The sequence below is a fragment of the Hyla sarda genome, chromosome 9, assembly GCF_029499605.1.
Source record: "Hyla sarda isolate aHylSar1 chromosome 9, aHylSar1.hap1, whole genome shotgun sequence".
Lineage (NCBI taxonomy): Eukaryota > Metazoa > Chordata > Amphibia > Anura > Hylidae > Hyla > Hyla sarda.
Genome location: NC_079197.1, coordinates 102119416 through 102142057, shown reverse-complemented (window position 1 = coordinate 102142057; position 22642 = coordinate 102119416). Strand labels below are relative to the sequence as shown.

The window sequence follows — 22642 nt, the reverse complement described above, 5'->3', positions numbered from 1 at the left end:
TTGGAGATTGTCTGCCTACCTATCTGAACTACACTGCTCTAAAAAATAAAGGGAACACTTCGATAACACATCCTAGATCTGAATGAATGATCTTATCATATGAAATACTTTCGTCTTTACATAGTTGAATGTGCTGACAACAAAATCACACAAAAATGATCAATGGAAATCAAATGTATCAACCCATGGAGGTCTGGATATGGAGTCACACTCAAAATCAAAGTGGAAAACCACACTACAGGCTGATCCAACGTTTGATGTAATGTCCTTAAAACAAGTCAAAATGAGGCTCAGTAGTGTGTTTGGCCTCCACTTGCCCGTATGACCTCCTTACAACACCTGGGCATGCTCCTGATGAGGTGGTGGATGGTCTCCTGAGGGATGTCCTCCCAGACCTGGACTAAAGAATCCGCCAACTCCTGGACAGTCTGTGGTGCATCGTGGCATTAGTGGATGGAGCGAGGCTTGATGTCCCAGATGTGCTCAATGGGATTCAGGTCTGGGGAACGGGCGGGCCAGTCCATTGCATCAATACCTTCCTCTTGCAGGAACTGCTGACACACTCCAGCCACATGAGGTCTAGCATTGTCTTGCATTAGGAGGAACCCAGGGCCAACCGCACAGGCATATGGTCTCACAAGGGGTCTGAGGATCTCATCTCGGTACCTAATGGCAGTCTACCTCTGGCAAGCACATGAAGGGCTGTGTGGCCCCCTAAAGTAATGCCACCCCACACCATTACTGACCCACCTGGAGGCTGTTGCAGGCAGCAGAACGTTCTCCACAGCGTTTCCAGACTCTGTTACGTCTGTCACATGTGCTCAGTGTGAACCTGCTTGCATCTGTGAAGAGCACAGGGTGCCAGTGGCGAATTTGCCAATCTTGGTGTTCTCTGGCAAAAGCCAAATGTTCTGTATGGTGTTGGGCTGTAAGCACAACCCCCACCTGTGGACGTCGGGCCCTCATGCCACCCTCAGGGAGTCTGTTTGAGTGGACACATGCACATTTGTGGCCTGCTGGAGGTCATTATGCAGGGCTCTGGCAGTGCTCCTCCTGCTCCTCCTTGCACAAAGGCGGAGGTAGCGTTCCTGCTGCTGGGTTGTTGCCCTCCTACTGCCTCCTCCACATCTCCTGATGTACTAGCCTGTCTCCTCGTAGCGCCTCAATGCTCTGGACACTAAGCTGCTTTGCCTGAGCCACTTGTGTGGGTTGTAGACTCCGTGTGATGCTACTGCTAGAGTGAAAGCACCGCCAGCATTCAAAAGTGACCAAAACATCAGCCAGGAAGCATAGGAACTGAGAAGTGGTCTGTGGTTACCACCTGGAGAACCACTCCTTTATTGGGTGTCTTGCTAATTGCCTATAATTTCCACCTGTTGTCTGTTCCATTTGCACAACAGCAGGTGAAATTGATTGTCAATCAGTGTTGCTTCCTGAGTGGACAGTGTGATTTCACAGAAGTGTCATTGACTTGGAGTTACAGTGTGTTGTTTAAGTGTTCCCTTTATTTTTTTGAGCAGTGTATATGTTAGGGGGGCTGCCTATATATATTATACATGAAGGAGAATTGGTCTGCCTATATATACATGGTGTGCTATATGGGAGCAATTGCTATATGGGGGCACAGAGGGGGAGGGGGCCTAATTTGAAGTTTGTGGGGAGGTGGGGATGGTGCTGGAGCAGGGTACCTCATCATGATAGTCTTTGCTGGATAGAGAAAGAATGTAAAAGTGAATTCCAATTAAAGATCTGTGAGTCACTGATATTATGGTGTGTCCCATCAGTACTGTAGTCACTGGTAAGTTCTACAGTTATGATTAAAGAAACAACAACTCCCAGCCTATCCTTACATCATACTGGGAGGTTTAATATCAGATGGTAAAAACGTTATCACATTCCCTTACTTGGCAATTGCTATATTTAATTTGTCAAAATGGGGTCTGTATTTTGCAGGGGGTCTGAATCAGAGGTCTAAGGTCTGTATATATGCTGGGAGCATGATACTTGGTTCTTGTTCTGGGGTCTGTATTATGCTGGGAAGGTGGGGGTGGTTATGGGGTCTGATTCTGGAGGCTAGATTATGCAGGAGAATAATACTAGGGTCTGTATTATGCTGGGGGCATGATACTGGGGTCTGTATTATGCAAGGAGGAAGACACTGTGGTCTGATTGTGGGATCTGTATTATTTGGGTGGGGGGGGGTACCAGGGTCTGCTTCTGTGGGCTATATTATGTAGATGGTCTGGAATAAAATGGTTATCTGTGCTAAACAAAAAATGTAATGGCTGTTGTGGGCAATTCCCCTCTCTATGTATTCTCCTCGCAAGGGCTGGACTGGGACCAAAAATAGGCCCAGGCATTTTAGAATAAGCAGCCCGTTTTTTGGTGGGGGCCGACTGCTGGGCCCCCGACCGATTACCTCAGTGGAGGTTGCTTTCCAGCTGTTGTAAAGCTACAACATCATCTCTGGAGAGCCTGAGGCATTATGGGAGTTGAAGTTTTGCTACAGCTTTTTCACACATCATAACTGCAGAACTTAAAAGTTCTCTAATGGAGCAATCACTCAGACTATACAATGATATCAATGACCCGAGTGACGTCTTCTCTGTTGGTCCAGGCACCAGGACTTCTTCCATCTACATCTTCCACTGCAGAGCCTGACGCCTGAACATCATCGGCTCCTCAGTTTGTCAGCAGACTCTTATCCTCTATAGAAAGACAAAAAATAATACTGTATGACACTGCCAGGCACTGAACTCATCATACTAATACTGTCACACACTGTTTCTTCTCAATAGAATCCCACCTGGCAGTGTCCTCCTCAAGACCCTTCTGTCCTCCTCCGTCCTTCTCCTCCAGACTCCTCTATCTCTCCCAAACCCCTCTATCCTCCTCCCGTCTCCTCCAGCTTTCTCCTCCCCCAGACCCCTCTGCCCCCCCAACCCCTTAGTCTTCCTATCAGCTCTTCTGTTACACCCCCAACCCAAATGTCGCCCAGACTCATCTTCCCTACTCCTCCAGACCCCTAAGTCCTCTCCAGGCTCCTCTCTCCCCCTCCCACAGACCTCTTAGTCTTATTTTAGTTTTATGCTGCCCTAGATTGACTAGGTGTATGTATGATAGATGTGTGTATATATAATAGATTTGTGTGTGTATGTATGATAGACGTGTATGATAGATGTGTGTATGTATGACAGTTGTGTATGTATTATAGATGTGTGAGTGTATGAATGAAAGATGTATGTATGTATGATAGATATGTGTGTGCATGATAGATAGATAGATGTGTGTTTATATGATAGATGTATGTATAATAGATGTGTGTATGTATGTCAATTGTCATACATACACACATCCATCTATACATCTATCATACATACACACATAATATGTATGCACATCTATTATACATACACACACACTTATACTTACACACACACCTATCATACGTATACACATCAATTATACACACATCTATCATTCACACCATTATCATACATACACATGTCTTTCATACACATATTTATCATACATACACATGCCATAGTATCATGATCAGTACTGAGTTGTGGGTTTTAATATGCCTTAATTCAGACTGGGCGATATACAAGTAAGTGTCTGCATTAACAATATCTTTGGAACAGGAGGTGTGCAAATAATTTTTTCCTGTGTAGGGGATATTAGGGTGTTGATTTTGTTTTCCATCATGCTAGAAGGAATTTACTCTATGGATGACTATTATGAGTCTTTGTTCCTTCAATCAGTGTGAACTAGTGTCACCAGCAGTGTTTCCCAATCAGGGTGCCTTCAGATGTTGCAAAACTACAACTCCCAGCATGCCTGGACAGCCTTTGGTAGCCTTTGGCTGTCCAGGCATGCTGGGAGTTGTAGTTTTGCAACACCTGGAGGCACCCTGGTTGGGAAACACTGGTCTACAGGATAGGGGATAAGCAGCTGATTGCAGGGATCCTACTGCTGGGGCCCCCCTCGATCTGAACGGGACCCCATCCCGCTGAGTCAGGAACATGTGTCATCTACCTCTAGACGAATAAGTTAGGGGATGTTAATTCTGGTTGAGAGGCACCCCTTTAATTAGCAGCTGTATTGTTTCTCAATGATTAAGCAGTGAACCTGAGGGGAGTGGTTACCACTAGTTTATTTTAAATATTTATATCTTCACTGTTATACCTATCCATGACTAAGGCTATGTAACTGGCCGAAACGTGCTGGATTTTTATCCTGCCTACACTGATGTCCTGTAAAGATTTTTCTTTGGATTAATAAGAGAAACCTTTTACCTGAATATTGGCGCTATATCTGTTCTTTACACATAATACATACACACACATGTATCATACATACACACACCTATCATACATATACACATCCATCATACACACATCTTTTATACATATACAAACACCTATCATACAAACATAATACATACAAACCACCCCTCTGCCCCAATCTATCCTCGGTCTTTTCACCCCCCCCCCCCCCCCCCCCCAGTCCACTCACACTGCTGACCTGCGAATGCCATGAATGGAGATAAGTGTTGCAGCCTCGTTTAGGCAATTTATTGGGGTCAGGGTCATCAGCTGAAGGCAGCAGGGCGTGGGCCGATTAACATCTATTCCGTGCCGGCAGGCACATTCAGTTGTAGGCAGGGACACATCAGTGGCTGGAAGCAGATGTGCGTGCCTGCGCGGGGCATGTCTGCTCCCAGCAGCCAATGCGCCTGCCAGTGTCCCTGCCCACCTGATTGGGGCAGAGTAGCTGGAGCCACAAACTTGAAAAAAAAATATTGCGTTAAGGTAGGCTGGCAGCCCACTGGACGGCGCGGCCCACCGTGCAAATGTCCGGTGTGCCCAATGGCCAATCAGGCCCTGGTCCTTGCTACAGTATAAGATCCTTACAGCGAGAATACCATATAGGAAAAATTCAGAAAAAAAACACCTTGTGACAAGCCACATTCACAACCCCACCCACAACAAACCATACCCTAATAAGCCACACCCTCAGGGGACATATGAAGGGTTTTGGGTGGGAAAACGTGTCAAAGTGGGGCCAGGGGATGAGTCTTGCAGGGAGCCCTTGCTTTATTTTGTACGATCTTGGGTGAGTGCCCAAGGTGCACTGCGCCCAGGTGCCAGGGGAGCAGAGGAAGAAGGGAGCGCTGAGAAGAAGGGCAGTATTTACCTCTATCAAATAGAGAGGGGACCCCTTGCATATTAATTACAATATGTGGCTGGGCTTGCTGCATCGAGTATAGCTAAAGCAGAGCTGTCAGTCACTGCTGCTGCAGAACTTCTTGTAGCCTATAGTTATCAGTGACTGGCAACTCCACCTCAGCTCTGTTATACGGCCCTAGAGATTGATGAACGTTGGCCATGAGAGGTCCTGTAGCAGTAATCTATAGGGTCAGGTAACACAGCTGAGGTGGGTTTGCCAGTCACTAAACACTGAAAGCTACAAGAGGTTCTTAAGCAGCATATAGATTGCTGCTGCAGAACTTCTCATGACATTTAGAGACTGGCAACCCCACCTTAGCTCTGCTACATGGCCATATAGACAGCTGCTGCAGAGTCTCTTGTGGCTGAGGCTATGTTCACATGTGCAATGTCCGCACAGAAAATGTCTGTGTGGACATTGCGCAGACAGCGGAGAGCTGGCAGAACATGCTGGCACTAGGACAGCTCAGAAATGCGCCGTCTCATAGACGGAAATGCATTTCCGTGAGGACTCTCCAGAAATATGTATAAGTCTATTCTTTCTGCAGACTCCAGGATTGGGATTTGTGCCACAGAAACATCTGCTGCAAAAATCCTGCCATGTGCACATGATATTAATGGGACTCTGCTGCTGCGGGTGGCAACCCCACCTCAGCTGTGCTGCATGGCCTTATAGATTAATCATGGTAATTCCATCATGTAAACATAGCCTTCCATCATGTAAACAGTGATTGATCTGTCGCAGGTTCTGCAGCAGCAATCTATATAACTGCCTAAGGTCTGCTATATGGCCCTATAGATGCTGCTCCAGAATCTCTTATGGCTGTCAGTGTCTGGCACCCCCACCTAAGCTGTACTACATAGACCTATAAGGGTGAGGTCACCAGCCACTGACCACTATAGCTTAAAGGAGAACTCCAGAATATAAAAATTGTTGCCCATACTGCCGGCAGTAAAAAAAAATTAGATGTACATACCTTCCTCCGCTCCCCCGAGGCCTCCGATAACTGGCTCCGGTCTCCGCCGCGATCCACTTCCTGGTTGCCGTTGGTCGGAGAATCATACTGTGCTCAGCCAATCACCAGCCACAGCGAAGTCCGACTCAGCCGGGGATAGGCTGAGCGGCAGTGTGAGAACGCTTCAGGACACAAAATTCTTTACTACACCGACACCTGCTGCCGGGGCCAAAAACGTCACACTGCCGCTCAGCCTATCGCCGGCCGAGTTGGGACTTTGCTGCAGCTGGTGATTGGCTGAGCGCAGTAAGACCACCGGCAACCAGGAAGAGGATTGTGGCGGAGACCGGAGCCGGTTACCGGAGGCCCCGGGGGAGCGGAGGAAGGTATGTACATCTTTATTTTTTTACTGCTGGCAGTATGGAGAACAATTTTTATATTCTTGAGTTCTCCTTTAAGAGGTTCTACAGCAGCAGTGACTGGCAACCCCACCTTAGCTGTTCTATGCAGCAAGCTCAACTACATATTTTTTTTTTTTACCCCTTAAAGGGGTACTAAGGGGTACTTCGGTGGAAAACTATTTTATTTTATTTTTTTAATCAACTGGAGCCAGAAAGTTAAACATATTTGTAATTTGCCTTAAGCCACTAGAAGGGGAGAGAGCACACCGTGCCGCTAAACATGCAGATATACGATACCGCTGGTGTTCACTGGCAGCCTCCGGACCCGATAAGTAACAACGCAGCACCTGCGGGGTGCACACACTAGATGAATTATCAAACAATACAATGCAAAGAGGTAGCGTGCACTCACCGCGGGTAAACAGCTGCAGGCCCGAGGTCCGGGATCACCACGGCATAGACGGTAAGGGGCGCTCAGAGGCTCCTCTGAGCGCCCCTTACCGTCTCTGTCTATGCCGTGGTGATCCCGGACCTCGGGCCTGCAGCTGTTTACCCGCGGTGAGTGCACGCTACTTCTTTGCATTGTAATATTTGTAATTTGGATTTCTTTTCTGTCATGACCACAGTGCTCTCTGCTGACACCTCTATCCATTTTAGAAACTGTCCAGAGTAGCATATGTTTGCTATGGGGATTTTCTCCTGCTCTGGATAGTTCCTGACATGGACAGAGGTGTCAGCAGAGAGCCCTGTGGTCGTGACAGAAATACAAAAAGAAAATAATTTCCTCTGTACTATACAGCCACTAATAAGTACAGGAAGGATTAAGATTTTTTTAATAGAAGTAATTTACAAATCTGTTTAAAGGAGTACTCTAGTGCAGACTATTCCTGCTCCGTCCTGCCCGGGCTGCAAAATAAATGAAAATGAACCATCACTCACCTTCCTGGGTTCCCGCGGAGCGCCACTACAGCTGATCAGTCCTCCGGTGCATTCTCTTCATACTTCCGGGTGTAACGAAGCGTCACATGGCGCTCAGCCTATCGCCGGCCGCCGCGATATTCAGCCTCGGCCGGCGATAGGCTGAGCGCCATGTGACGCTTCGTTACACCCGGAAGTATGAAGAGGATGGACCGGAGAACCGATCAGCTGTAGTGACGCTCCGCGGGAACCCAGGAAGGTGAGTGATGGTTCATTTTCATTTATTTTGCAGCCCGGGCAGGACGGAGCAGGAATACTCTGCACTAGAGTACTCCTTTAACTTTCTTGCACCAGTTGATTTAAAAAAAAAAAAAAAAAGTTTTCCACCGGAGTACCCCTTTAACCCCTTAAGGACCAAGGACGTACAGGTACGTCCTTGGTCCTGCTTCCGTGATATAACGCGGGGTTACACGGTAACCCCGCATCATATCACGGCGGGCCCAGCGTCATAGTGAAGCCGGGACCCGCCGCTAATAGCGCGCAGTGCCGATCGCGGTGCCGCGTGCTATTAACCCTTTAGCCGCACGCTTAGAGCTGAGCCACGTGGCTAAAAGTGAAAGTGCCGGTTAACTCAGTGGGCTGTTCGGGATAGCCGCGGCGAAATCGCGGCATCCCAAACAGCTTACAGGACAGCGGGAGGGTCCCTACCTGCCTCCTTGCTGTCCGATCGCCGAATGACTGCTCAGTGCCTGAGATCCAGGCATGAGCATTCAAGCGGCAGAATCATCGATCACTGGTTTCCTATGAGAAACCAGTGATCAATGATAAAGATCAGTGTGTGCAGTGTTATAGGTCCCTATGGGACCTATAACACTGCAAAAAAAAAGTGGAAAAAAAAAAGTGAATAAATATCATTTAACCCCTCCCCTATTAAAAGTTTGAATCACCCCCCTTTTCCCATAAAAAAAAAACACAGTGTAAATAAAAATACACATATATGGTATCACCACGTGCGGAAATGTCCGAATTATAAAAATATATCGTTAATTAAACCGCTCGGTCAATGGTGTACGCGCAAAAAAATTCCAAAGTCCAAAATAGTGCATTTTCGGTCACTTTTTATATCATTTAAAAATGAATAAAAAGCGATCAATAATTCCTATCAATACAAAAATGGTACCGTTAAAAACTTCAGATCACAGCGCAAAAAATGAGCCCTCATACCGCCCCATACACGGAAAAATAAAAAAGTTATAGGGGTCAGAATATGACAATTTTAAACGTATAAATTTTCCTGCATGTAGTTATGATTTTTTCCAGAAGTCCGACAAAATCAAACCTATATAAGTAGGGTATCATTTTAACCAAAAAATGTACTACGTAGAAACGGAAGCCCCCAAAATTTACAAAACGGCGTTTTTTTTTAAATTTTGTCGCACAATGATTTTTTTTTCCGTTTCACTGTCGATTTTTGGGCAAAATGACTGACGTCATTACAATGTAGAATTGGTGGCGCAAAAAATAAGCAATCATGGATTTTTAGGTGCAAAATTGAAAAAGTTATGATTTTTTAAACGGAAAAAACCCCGGTCCTTAAGGGGTTAAGGACACAGCAATTTAACATTTTTTCCTCTTCACCTTTTAAGGCTAAGTCCACATGGCTGTTGTCTGCCATCCTGCTATTCTCTGCTATTGATGCCAAAAGGACTATACTTTTAATGGACGATCAAACTTAAGTAAATGGATGCAAAAGGATGCCATTATTTACACAGACTATTTTCATAGTTCCCTTAAAAAAACAGACAAATGGGATCCGTTGCATCCGATTTTTCACCTGTTTGAATTCTTTTTTGTCCATTTATGTCCTTTTTTTCCCCCCCCCTCTGGCTACTTCCCAGCTGCTCCCACCTCTTCTCAGTATGCTCGGAAGTAAAAGGAATCAAAAAACGGATTGTAAAAAAAATGGGCGCAAACGGAAGACATTAAAGGAGTACTCTGGTGGAATACTAATATTTTCAAATCAACTGGTACCTGACTTGGACAGAGGTGTCAGCAGAGAGAACTGTGGTCAGACTGAAAAGAAATTCAAAAAGAAAATAACTTTCTGTGGAGCATACAGCAGCTGGAAGGATTAAGATTTTTAAATAGAAGTAATTCACAAATCTGTTTAACTTTCTGGCACCAGTTGATTTGAAAAAAAAAATTATAATAAAAAAAAAAAAAATGGAATAAAAACTTATTTTTTTGCTAATTTATTTTGCAATTTTTTTTTAATTATGACTTTTTGCAAAAAAATTATGCTTAACTAGTTAAGGATGCAGCATGTATGGGTAAGCCCTTGCATCTGGGTACTTAAGGAAGCAGGGTGTACCTGTACGCCCCGGTCCTGTTACTGGTGTTGGAAACGTGCTCATGAGCTGAGCACGCGTCATACCCGGTGGGTTGTGAGTGCTAAAGGCAGCCAGGACCCAGGGTTAAAAGCAGTGGCGTTGCGACCCCGGTGCGGCCCGCACCGGGTGACACCAACCTAATGGGGTGACACCAAGACGCTCCGCAGCACCCCCCCATCTGTGCCCGACCGGCCTCCCATCCGTCAGCACCCCCCCCCCCCTGCGCTGTGTGTGCGGTGCGCCCGTCCCTCAGCGACCCCCCTCTTTCACCTGCACTGTGCGCCCGTCCATCATCACACCCCCACCCACCTTCACCAGCACGGCCTGACGTCACACCGCATGGCCGCACAGGAGGACGTCAGTTACGTCACTCGCACGGCGCCCGGTGAGGAGCGCTGCGCTGGATGGGTGAGTGAGTGTGTGTGTGTTTGTCTCTCTGTCTGTCTATGTTTGTGTGTGACTGTGTGTGTGTGTGACTGTGTGTGTGTGTGTGTGTGTGTGACTGTGTGTGTGTGACTGTGTGTGTGTGACTGTGTGTATGTGACTGTGTGTGTGTAACTGTGTTACTCTGTGTGTGTGTGTGTGTGTGTGTGTGTGACTCTGAGTGTGTGTGACTGTGTGTGTGTGTGTGACTGTGTGTATGTGACTGTGTGTGTGTGTGTAACTGTGTGACTCTGTGTGTGACTGTGTGTATGTGACTGTGTGTGTGTGTAACTGTGTGACTCTGTGTGTGTGTGTGTGACTGTGTGTATGTGACTGTGTGTGTGTGTGTAACTGTGACTCTGTGTGTGTGTGTGTCTGTCTGTGAGTGTGTGTCTTTCTGTGTTGTATGTGGTTTTTTTTGTGTGTGTGTGTGTGTCTGTGTGTGGGGTGGGGGGTGGTATAACCAGCGATCTATTGTGGGGAGACTTTGACCCATTGTGGGAAACCTGCGGCCTAATGTGGGGTAACTACTACTAAATGTGCGGAGTCTATGCTACCTAATGTGCGGAGTCTATGCTACCAAATGTGCGGAGTCTGTGCTACCAAATGTGGGGAGTCTATGCTACCTAATGTGGGGAGTCTATGCTACCGAATGTGTGGAATCTGTGCTACCTAATGCGGGGAAATTGCTACCTAATGTGGGGAATCTGTGCTACCTAATGTGGGGAAATTGCTACCTAATGTGGGGGAACTTGTACCAAATGTGGGGAATCTATGGTACCAAATGTGGGGAATCTATGCTGCCTAATGTGGGGAATAGATGCTACCTAATGTGGGGAAACTGTGACCTACCTAATGTGGGGGAACTGCTGCCTACCTAATGCTCCCCCCCCCCTGGCAGTAGCACCCTCATCATCCACCAGCAACACCCCCCCCCCAGCAGCACCTCCATCAGCAGATCCTGATGGTGGATGATGGCGGTGCTCCTGCCAGGAGGATGATCCTGCCGATGGATGATGGGGGTGATACTGCCGGGGGGATGGCCAGTTGCACCCTCATCATCCTCCAGCAACACCCCCCCCCAGTAGTAGCACCCCCATCATCCACTAGCAACACCACCAATACCCCCCTCCCGTGGTAATAGCATCAGCTAACGGATGTTGAGGGGTGTTACTGCAGTTGTAGTATTATATTCAGAGGGTGCACTGTATGGCAACGTTATATTCAGAGGGCGCAGTTTGTGGTAGTATTATATTCAGAGGGTACAGTGGGTGGTAGTATTATATTCAGAGGGTGCACTGTATGGCAACGTTATATTCAGAGGGCGCAGTTTGTGGTAGTATTATATTCAGAGGGTACAGTGGGTGGTAGTATTATATTCAGAGGGCGCAGTTTGTGGTAGTATTATATTCAGAGGGCGCAGTTTGTGGTAGTATTATATTCAGAGGGCGCAGTGGGTGGTAGTATTATATTCAGAGGGCGCAGTTTGTGGTAGTATTATTAGAGATGAGCGAACTTACAGTAAATTCGATTCGTCACGAACTTCTCGGCTCGGCAGTTGATGACTTATCCTGCGTAAATTAGTTCAGCCTTCAGGTGCTCCGGTGGGCTGGAAAAGGTGGATACATTCCTAGGAAAGAGTCTCCTAGGACTGTATCCACCTTTTCCAGCCCACGGGAGCACCTGAAAGCCGAACTAATTTATGCAGGAAAAGTTATCGACTGCCGAGCAGAGAAGTTTGTGACGAGTTGAATTTACTGTAGTTTGCTCATCTCTAAGTATTATATTCAGAGGGCGCAGTGGGTGGTAGTATTATATTCAGAGGGTACAGTATGTGTTGGTATTATATTCAGAGGGCGCAGTTTGTGGTAGTATTATATTCAGAGGGTACAGTATGTGGCAGATTTATATTCAGAGGGTACAGTGTGTGGCGGTATTATATTCAGGGGTACAGTATGTGGCAGATTTATACTCAGAGTGTGCAGTATGTGTTGGTATTATATTCAGAATGTACAGTGTGTGGTAGTATTATATTCAGTGGGTATGGTGTATGGAAGGTTTATAATCAAAGAGTATAGTGTATAGTAGTATTATATTTAGAGGATACAGTGTCTGGCAGGTTTATAATAATAATTGTTTTCATATAGAGGATCAGAATGCGCTGACATAGTGAGGAGACGTCTGGGCGTCACGTTCTGCAGAGAGAAGTTTTAGCTGGAACAAGTCCTGGCGGTATGTACCATCTGAATTAGATAAGGGAAGACTATAGAGAAGACGTCACCTGTAGTCACTAATATCATTGTGTATTCTCCTCACTATAGAGAAGACGTCACCTGTAATCACTGATATCATTGTGTATTCTCCTCACTATAGAGAAGAGGTCACCTGTAGTCACTGATATCATTGTGTATTCTCCTCACTATAGAGAAGACGTCACCTGTAATCACTGATATCATTGTGTATTCTCCTCACTATAGAGAAGACGTCACCTGTAGTCACTGATATCATTGTGTATTCTCCTCACTATAGAGAAGACGTCACCTGTAATCACTGATATCATTGTGTATTCTCCTCACTATAGAGAAGACGTCACCTGTAGTCACTGATATCATTGTGTATTCTCCTCACTATAGAGAAGAGGTCACCTGTAGTCACTGATATCATTGTGTATTCTCCTCACTATAGAGAAGAGGTCACCTGTAGTCACTGATATTATTGTGTATTCTCCTCACTATAGAGAAGAGGTCACCTGTAGTCACTGATATCATTGTGTATTCTCCTCACTATAGAGAAGACGTCACCTGTAGTCACTGATATCATTGTGTATTCTCCTCACTATAGAGAAGAGGTCACCTGTAGTCACTGATATCATTGTGTATTCTCCTCACTATAGAGAAGACGTCACCTGTAGTCACTGATATCATTGTGTATTCTCCTCACTATAGAGAAGACGTCACCTGTAGTCACTGATATCATTGTGTATTCTCCTCACTATAGAGAAGACGTCACCTGTAATCACTGATATCATTGTGTATTCTCCTCACTATAGAGAAGACGTCACCTGTAGTCACTGATATCATTGTGTATTCTCCTCACTATAGAGAAGAGGTCACCTGTAGTCACTGATATCATTGTGTATTCTCCTCACTATAGAGAAGAGGTCACCTGTAGTCACTGATATCATTATGTATTCTCCTCACTATAGAGAAGAGGTCACCTGTAGTCACTGATATCATTGTGTATTCTCCTCACTATAGAGAAGACGTCATCTGTAGTCACTGATATCATTGTGTATTCTCCTCACTATAGAGAAGACGTCACCTGTAGTCACTGATATCATTGTGTATTCTCCTCACTATAGAGAAGACGTCACCTGTAGTCACTGATATCATTGTGTATTCTCCTCACTATAGAGAAGACATCACCTGTAGTCACTGATATCATTGTGTATTCTCCTCACTATAGAGAAGACGTCACCTGTAGTCACTGATATCATTGTGTATTCTCCTCTCTATAGAGAAAACGTCAACTGTAGTCACTGATATTATTGTGTATTCTCCTCACTATAGAGAAGACATCACCTGTAATTACTGATATCATTGTGTATTCTCCTCACTAGAGAGAAGAGGTCACCTGTAATCACTGATATCCTTGTGTATTCTCCTCACTATAGAGAAGACGTCACCTATAGTCACTGATATCATTGTGTATTCTCCTCACTATAGAGAAGACGTCACCTGTAATTACTGATATCATTGTGTATTCTCCTCACTATAGAGAAGATGTCACCTGTAGTCACTGATATCATTGTGTATTCTCCTCACTATAGAGAAGACGTCACCTGTAGTCACTGATATCATTGTGTATTCTCCTCACTATAGAGAAAACGTCACCTGTAGTCACTGATATTATTGTGTATTCTCCTCACTATAGAGAAGACATCACCTGTAATTACTGATATCATTGTGTATTCTCCTCACTAGAGAGAAGAGGTCACCTGTAATCACTGATATCATTGTGTATTCTCCTCACTATAGAGAAGACGTCACCTGTAGTCACTGATATCATTGTGTATTCTCCTCACTATAGGGAAGACGTCACCTGTAATCACTGATATCATTGTGTATTCTCCTCACTATAGAGAAGACGTCACCTGTAGTCACTGATATCATTGTGTATTCTCCTCACTATAGAGAAGAGGTCACCTGTAGTCACTGATATCATTGTGTATTCTCCTCACTATAGAGAAGAGGTCACCTGTAGTCACTGATATTATTGTGTATTCTCCTCACTATAGAGAAGAGGTCACCTGTAGTCACTGATATCATTGTGTATTCTCCTCACTATAGAGAAGACGTCACCTGTAGTCACTGATATCATTGTGTATTCTCCTCACTATAGAGAAGAGGTCACCTGTAGTCACTGATATCATTGTGTATTCTCCTCACTATAGAAAAGACGTCACCTGTAGTCACTGATATCATTGTGTATTCTCCTCACTATAGAGAAGACGTCACCTGTAGTCACTGATATCATTGTGTATTCTCCTCACTATAGAGAAGACGTCACCTGTAATCACTGATATCATTGTGTATTCTCCTCACTATAGAGAAGACGTCACCTGTAGTCACTGATATCATTGTGTATTCTCCTCACTATAGAGAAGAGGTCACCTGTAGTCACTGATATCATTGTGTATTCTCCTCACTATAGAGAAGAGGTCACCTGTAGTCACTGATATCATTATGTATTCTCCTCACTATAGAGAAGAGGTCACCTGTAGTCACTGATATCATTGTGTATTCTCCTCACTATAGAGAAGACGTCATCTGTAGTCACTGATATCATTGTGTATTCTCCTCACTATAGAGAAGACGTCACCTGTAGTCACTGATATCATTGTGTATTCTCCTCACTATAGAGAAGACGTCACCTGTAGTCACTGATATCATTGTGTATTCTCCTCACTATAGAGAAGACATCACCTGTAGTCACTGATATCATTGTGTATTCTCCTCACTATAGAGAAGACGTCACCTGTAGTCACTGATATCATTGTGTATTCTCCTCTCTATAGAGAAAACGTCAACTGTAGTCACTGATATTATTGTGTATTCTCCTCACTATAGAGAAGACATCACCTGTAATTACTGATATCATTGTGTATTCTCCTCACTAGAGAGAAGAGGTCACCTGTAATCACTGATATCCTTGTGTATTCTCCTCACTATAGAGAAGACGTCACCTATAGTCACTGATATCATTGTGTATTCTCCTCACTATAGAGAAGACGTCACCTGTAATTACTGATATCATTGTGTATTCTCCTCACTATAGAGAAGATGTCACCTGTAGTCACTGATATCATTGTGTATTCTCCTCACTATAGAGAAGACGTCACCTGTAGTCACTGATATCATTGTGTATTCTCCTCACTATAGAGAAAACGTCACCTGTAGTCACTGATATTATTGTGTATTCTCCTCACTATAGAGAAGACATCACCTGTAATTACTGATATCATTGTGTATTCTCCTCACTAGAGAGAAGAGGTCACCTGTAATCACTGATATCCTTGTGTATTCTCCTCACTATAGAGAAGACGTCACCTGTAGTCACTGATATCATTGTGTATTCTCCTCACTATAGAGAAGACATCACCTGTAGTCACTGATATCATTGTGTATTCTCCTCACTATAGAGAAGACGTCACCTGTAGTCACTGATATCATTGTGTATTCTCCTCACTATAGAGAAAACGTCACCTGTAGTCACTGATATTATTGTGTATTCTCCTCACTATAGAGAAGACATCACCTGTAATTACTGATATCATTGTGTATTCTCCTCACTAGAGAGAAGAGGTCACCTGTAATCACTGATATCCTTGTGTATTCTCCTCACTATAGAGAAGACGTCACCTGTAGTCACTGATATCATTGTGTATTCTCCTCACTATAGAGAAGACATCACCTGTAGTCACTGATATCATTGTGTATTCTCCTCACTATAGAGAAGACGTCACCTGTAGTCACTGATATCATTGTGTATTCTCCTCACTATAGAGAAAACGTCACCTGTAGTCACTGATATTATTGTGTATTCTCCTCACTATAGAGAAGACATCACCTGTAATTACTGATATCATTGTGTATTCTCCTCACTAGAGAGAAGAGGTCACCTGTAATCACTGATATCCTTGTGTATTCTCCTCACTATAGAGAAGACGTCACCTGTAGTCACTGATATCATTGTGTATTCTCCTCACTATAGAGAAGACGTCACCTGTAATTACTGATATCATTGTGTATTCTCCTCACTATAGAGAAGATGTCACCTGTAGTCACTGATATCATTGTGTATTCTCCTCACTATAGAGAAGACGTCACCTGTAGTCACTGATATCATTGTGTATTCTCCTCACTATAGAGAAAACGTCACCTGTAGTCACTGATATTATTGTGTATTCTCCTCACTATAGAGAAGACATCACCTGTAATTACTGATATCATTGTGTATTCTCCTCACTAGAGAGAAGAGGTCACCTGTAATCACTGATATCCTTGTGTATTCTCCTCACTATAGAGAAGACGTCACCTGTAGTCACTGATATCATTGTGTATTCTCCTCACTATAGAGAAGACGTCACCTGTAATTACTGATATCATTGTGTATTCTCCTCACTATAGAGAAGATGTCACCTGTAGTCACTGATATCATTGTGTATTCTCCTCACTATAGAGAAGACGTCACCTGTAGTCACTGATATCATTGTGTATTCTCCTCACTATAGAGAAGACGTCACCTGTAGTCACTGATATCATTGTGTATTCTCCTCACTATAGAGAAGACGTCACCTGTAGTCACTGATATCATTGTGTATTCTCCTCACTATAGAGAAGACGTCACCTGTAGTCACTGATATCATTGTGTATTCTCCTCACTATAGAGAAGACGTCACCTGTAGTCACTGATATCATTGTGTATTCTCCTCACTATAGAGAAGACGTCACCTGTAATCACTGATATCATTGTGTATTCTCCTCACTATAGAGAAGACGTCACCTATAGTCACTGATATCATTGTGTATTCTCCTCACTATAGAGAAGACGTCACCTGTAATTACTGATATCATTGTGTATTCTCCTCACTATAGAGAAGATGTCACCTGTAGTCACTGATATCATTGTGTATTCTCCTCACTATAGAGAAGACGTCACCTGTAGTCACTGATATCATTGTGTATTCTCCTCACTATAGAGAAAACGTCACCTGTAGTCACTGATATTATTGTGTATTCTCCTCACTATAGAGAAGACATCACCTGTAATTACTGATATCATTGTGTATTCTCCTCACTAGAGAGAAGAGGTCACCTGTAATCACTGATATCCTTGTGTATTCTCCTCACTATAGAGAAGACGTCACCTGTAGTCACTGATATCATTGTGTATTCTCCTCACTATAGAGAAGACATCACCTGTAGTCACTGATATCATTGTGTATTCTCCTCACTATAGAGAAGACGTCACCTGTAGTCACTGATATCATTGTGTATTCTCCTCACTATAGAGAAAACGTCACCTGTAGTCACTGATATTATTGTGTATTCTCCTCACTATAGAGAAGACATCACCTGTAATTACTGATATCATTGTGTATTCTCCTCACTAGAGAGAAGAGGTCACCTGTAATCACTGATATCCTTGTGTATTCTCCTCACTATAGAGAAGACGTCACCTGTAGTCACTGATATCATTGTGTATTCTCCTCACTATAGAGAAGACATCACCTGTAGTCACTGATATCATTGTGTATTCTCCTCACTATAGAGAAGACGTCACCTGTAGTCACTGATATCATTGTGTATTCTCCTCACTATAGAGAAAACGTCACCTGTAGTCACTGATATTATTGTGTATTCTCCTCACTATAGAGAAGACGTCACCTGTAATTACTGATATCATTGTGTATTCTCCTCACTAGAGAGAAGAGGTCACCTGTAATCACTGATATCCTTGTGTATTCTCCTCACTATAGAGAAGACATCACCTGTAGTCACTGATATCATTGTGTATTCTCCTCACTATAGAGAAGACGTCACCTGTAATTACTGATATCATTGTGTATTCTCCTCACTATAGAGAAGATGTCACCTGTAGTCACTGATATCATTGTGTATTCTCCTCACTATAGAGAAGACGTCACCTGTAGTCACTGATATCATTGTGTATTCTCCTCACTATAGAGAAAACGTCACCTGTAGTCACTGATATTATTGTGTATTCTCCTCACTATAGAGAAGACATCACCTGTAATTACTGATATCATTGTGTATTCTCCTCACTAGAGAGAAGAGGTCACCTGTAATCACTGATATCCTTGTGTATTCTCCTCACTATAGAGAAGACGTCACCTGTAGTCACTGATATCATTGTGTATTCTCCTCACTATAGAGAAGACGTCACCTGTAATTACTGATATCATTGTGTATTCTCCTCACTATAGAGAAGATGTCACCTGTAGTCACTGATATAATTGTGTATTCTCCTCACTATAGAGAAGACGTCACCTGTAGTCACTGATATCATTGTGTATTCTCCTCACTATAGAGAAGACGTCACCTGTAGTCACTGATATCATTGTGTATTCTCCTCACTATAGAGAAGACGTCACCTGTAGTCACTGATATCATTGTGTATTCTCCTCACTATAGAGAAGACGTCACCTGTAGTCACTGATATCATTGTGTATTCTCCTCACTATAGAGAAGACGTCACCTGTCGTCACTGATATCATTGTGTATTCTCCTCACTATAGAGAAGACGTCACCTGTAGTCACTGATATCATTGTGTATTCTCCTCACTATAGAGAAGACATCACCTGTAGTCACTGATATCATTGTGTATTCTCCTCACTATGTCCTATCAGAGCTGTAGTCACTTGTCAGTTCTACAGTTAGGTCAGTGAAACTACAACTCCCAGCATAACCTCACTACTGCTCAAAGGGGTACTCTACTGGAAAACATTTTTTTTAATCAGCTGGTGCTACAAAGTTAAACAGATTTGTAAATTACTTCTATTTAAAAATCTTAATCCTTCCAGTACTTATTAGCTGCTGTATAAGCGATTCACAGGACGTTCTTTTCTTTTTTAATTTCTTTTCTGTGCTCTGTGCTGACACCTCTGTCCATGTCAAGAACTGTCTATAGTAGGAGCAAACCCCCATAGCAAACCTATCCTGCTCTGGACAGTTCCTGACATGGACAGAGGTGTCAGCAAATAGCACTGTGGTCAGACTGGAAAGAACTACACAACTTTCTGTGGAGCATACACCAGCTAATAAGTACTGTAAGTATTAAGATTTAAAATAGAAGTAATTTAAAAATCTGTTTAACTTTCTGGCACCAGTGGATATAAAAGTAAATGTTTTCCAGTGGAGTACCCCTTTAAGTAATTCTGGGAGCTGTATATTTCAATTGTGAAAACTTCTTTAACACTTTCCTATTCTGTGGCAACTGGTATATCTGATTATTATACTGGAATTTCTCACAATGCGCTACAACAGTGGTGTCTGTCACAACAGGCTAAAAACTTACTGGGGGAAGGGGGTAGGTATGGGGGTGACACCATTTTCTACCGCACCGGGTGACACCAACCCTAGCAACGCCACTGGTTAAAAGGGTACTCCACTACCCCAGTGTCTGGAACATTTTGTTCCGAACGCTGGGTGCGGGCTGCAGGGTCATGACTGCTGGGGCAGTGGAGTACCCCTTTAATGCCGGGCATTGACGAACGGGGTGTCTGAAATGTAATGAAAATGATCCCGGCAGCTCAGAGAAGCTGATCAGGACCATTGTGGTGAAATTGTGATGTCCCGATCAGCTGAGAGGACAGCGGGAGGGCCCTTACTGGCCCCCTCACCGTCTGATCGGTAGTGATGAGCGACAGGGGCCGTATTCGAATTTGCGATATTTCACGTATATATGGACGAATATTCGTCCTATGTTTGCAAATTCGCATATTCACTATGTTCGTTCTTTTTTTTTTCAATACGAAAATTCGGAATGAAATTCGTATAGTGCGCATGCGCAGTTATATCCTTCACCTAAAAGAAGGGAGGGATAAGTGTCCAGTCTGGAAGTGCTGATATTTGCATAAATATTTGTATAAATATTCACATAAAAAAAAAAACATTTGTGAAATCGCAAAGTGCCGATATTCACAGTAAAAATTTGCATTTCAAATATTCGCGTTCAACACTACTGATCCGTGCTCTGAAGCTCCCAGCCAGCCATGGCATGGCAGGCTGGAGCAGCAGAGCACCAATAATACTGATCAATTCTATGCTATGGCATAGCATTGAACAGTGTATGCAATCAAAAGATTGCATGGTATAGCCCTATATGGGGACAAAAAAAAAAAAAAAGTAAAAAGTGTAAAAGAAAAAGGAAATGTGAATAAGCCCCTCCCCTAATAAAAGTTTGAATCCTCCTTTCCCATTTTTTAAATAAAATAATGTTAAATAAAAATAAACATAATCACATGTGGTATCGCCGCCTGCGTGAATGTCCGAACTATTAAAATATAAGGTTATTTAAAACGCATGGTCGATGGCGTACACGTTAGGGATGTAAGAAAAAATCGATTCTCGCGATAATCGCGATTTTTTCATTTGCCGATACAGAATCGATTCAAAATATTTTTGAATCGATTCTTTTAGGGATGTGGAATTTTTATCTGCGGACGCCTGGAACAGCATGTCATGTCTTGGGCATCAGGAGATAAAAGTTCCACATTTGTGGAGCCGGGCAGGCCGGATCTGACACGGTGGCGCTCTGGGTGTATGGAGCGGGCTCCGACTCGTGCCCACTCCGTACTATGCGACCCCCGGCTGATTTCAGTAGCCGGGGGCCGCCGCTAATAGCCAGCATGCGGCAATCGCCGCGGCTGGCTATTAAAGGAGTATCCGGTGCGCACTTTTCTCATGTTATCCCGTCCGGGCTGCAAAATAAAATAAAACGCACTTTATCTTACCTGCCAACAAGCCCCCGGAGCTCCGGTACAGGTGTTGGGTCCCCGGGCTGTATTCTTCTTACTTCCTGTTAGTCCGGCACGTCACATGGAGCTTCAGCCTATCACCAGCGGAGGCGGGACATCGCTGCGGCCAGTGATAGGCTGAAGCTCCATGTGACGTGCCGGACTAACAGGAAGTAAGAAGAATACAGCCCGGGGACCCAACACCTGTACCGGAGCTCCGGGGGCGCGTTGGCAGGTAAGATAAAGTGCGTTTTATTTTATTTTGCAGCCCGGACGGGATAACATGAAAAAAGTGAGCACCGGAGTACTAGATCGCCGCTGTCAAAGCTGACAGCGGCGTCTATTGGGATCTATGAATGCTCCCAGGTGGGCGATGTATCGGGATATATCGCGATGTATCGTCACCTAGACGGTATCGCGATATATCGGGATATATCGAATCGCCACACTGGTATCGCGATTCGAATCGAATCGCCAAATTCTTGGCGATTCACACCCCTAGTACACGTAGAAAAATACCAAAGTCCAAATATCTGCATTTTTGGTCACTTCATATACAATATAAAAATTATTAAAAAGTGATTAAAAGTTCCATCAAAACAAAATTGGTACCGATAAAAACTACAGAGGACGGAGCAAAAAATGAGCCCTCATATAGCCCTGTATGCGGGAAAATAAAAAAGTTATAGGGGTCAGAATATGACAATTTTTTTTTAAATACAAATTTTGGTGCATATAGTTATAATTTTTTTATGTAGTAAAATAAAATAAAAACTACATATAGGGGGACTATATGCTGTGCAAAGTCATTTTTTGTGTGGTTTTATTTTGAGCAGTTTTTTGCTGTTGTGCGCCAAATTTATTAAAAAGGTGCTAGGACAAATGGCTGTGAGCCGCCAAATTGGAAGTTTACTTTTGTTTTTCCTCAGAATAAGTTGCCTTTGTTCAGGAGACCTGTGTGCTCCATACAGAAGGTGATGTCATAGCAGGTTGTCCTACTTGTACAGTAAGTGTTTAATGTAAAAAAGTGTTTCTGTCTTATTTTTTTACTATTTGTATGTTGCAGGTCCTTTTCTGCCTATTTACCCTCAGACAGTTGGCCCTGCTTAATCGCCAATTGTTCAATAACTTAACAACCTGGCGTGCCCCAAGTTGGAATAACAGAGAGCTATTGCGTCTGTCTGTTAAAGGAGAACTGCGGTGCAAAACTTTTAACTTCCCTTGTGCCCGGGCTGCAAAGACTAAAAAAAAAAAACTTTAACTCGCCTTCCTACGTTCCGC

General features: G+C 43.7%; 1 protein-coding gene across 7 annotated transcripts in view; it reads right to left on the bottom strand.

Moving 5' to 3' along the window:
* LOC130290373 (putative bifunctional UDP-N-acetylglucosamine transferase and deubiquitinase ALG13) overlaps positions 1–22642 on the bottom strand; it is a 167942-nt gene that overhangs the window by 140082 nt on the left and 5218 nt on the right. Inside the window, exon 2 of one of the 7 annotated variants that reach the window (XM_056537936.1) lies at positions 2590–2708. The exons of 5 other annotated variants lie outside the window; for them this stretch is intronic. The gene's annotated coding sequence lies outside the window, so the exon portion shown is untranslated. Of the gene's footprint in view, positions 1–2574; positions 2710–22642 lie in introns of those variants that run through there. One more of the 7 variants, XM_056537930.1, reaches the window with a different exon arrangement.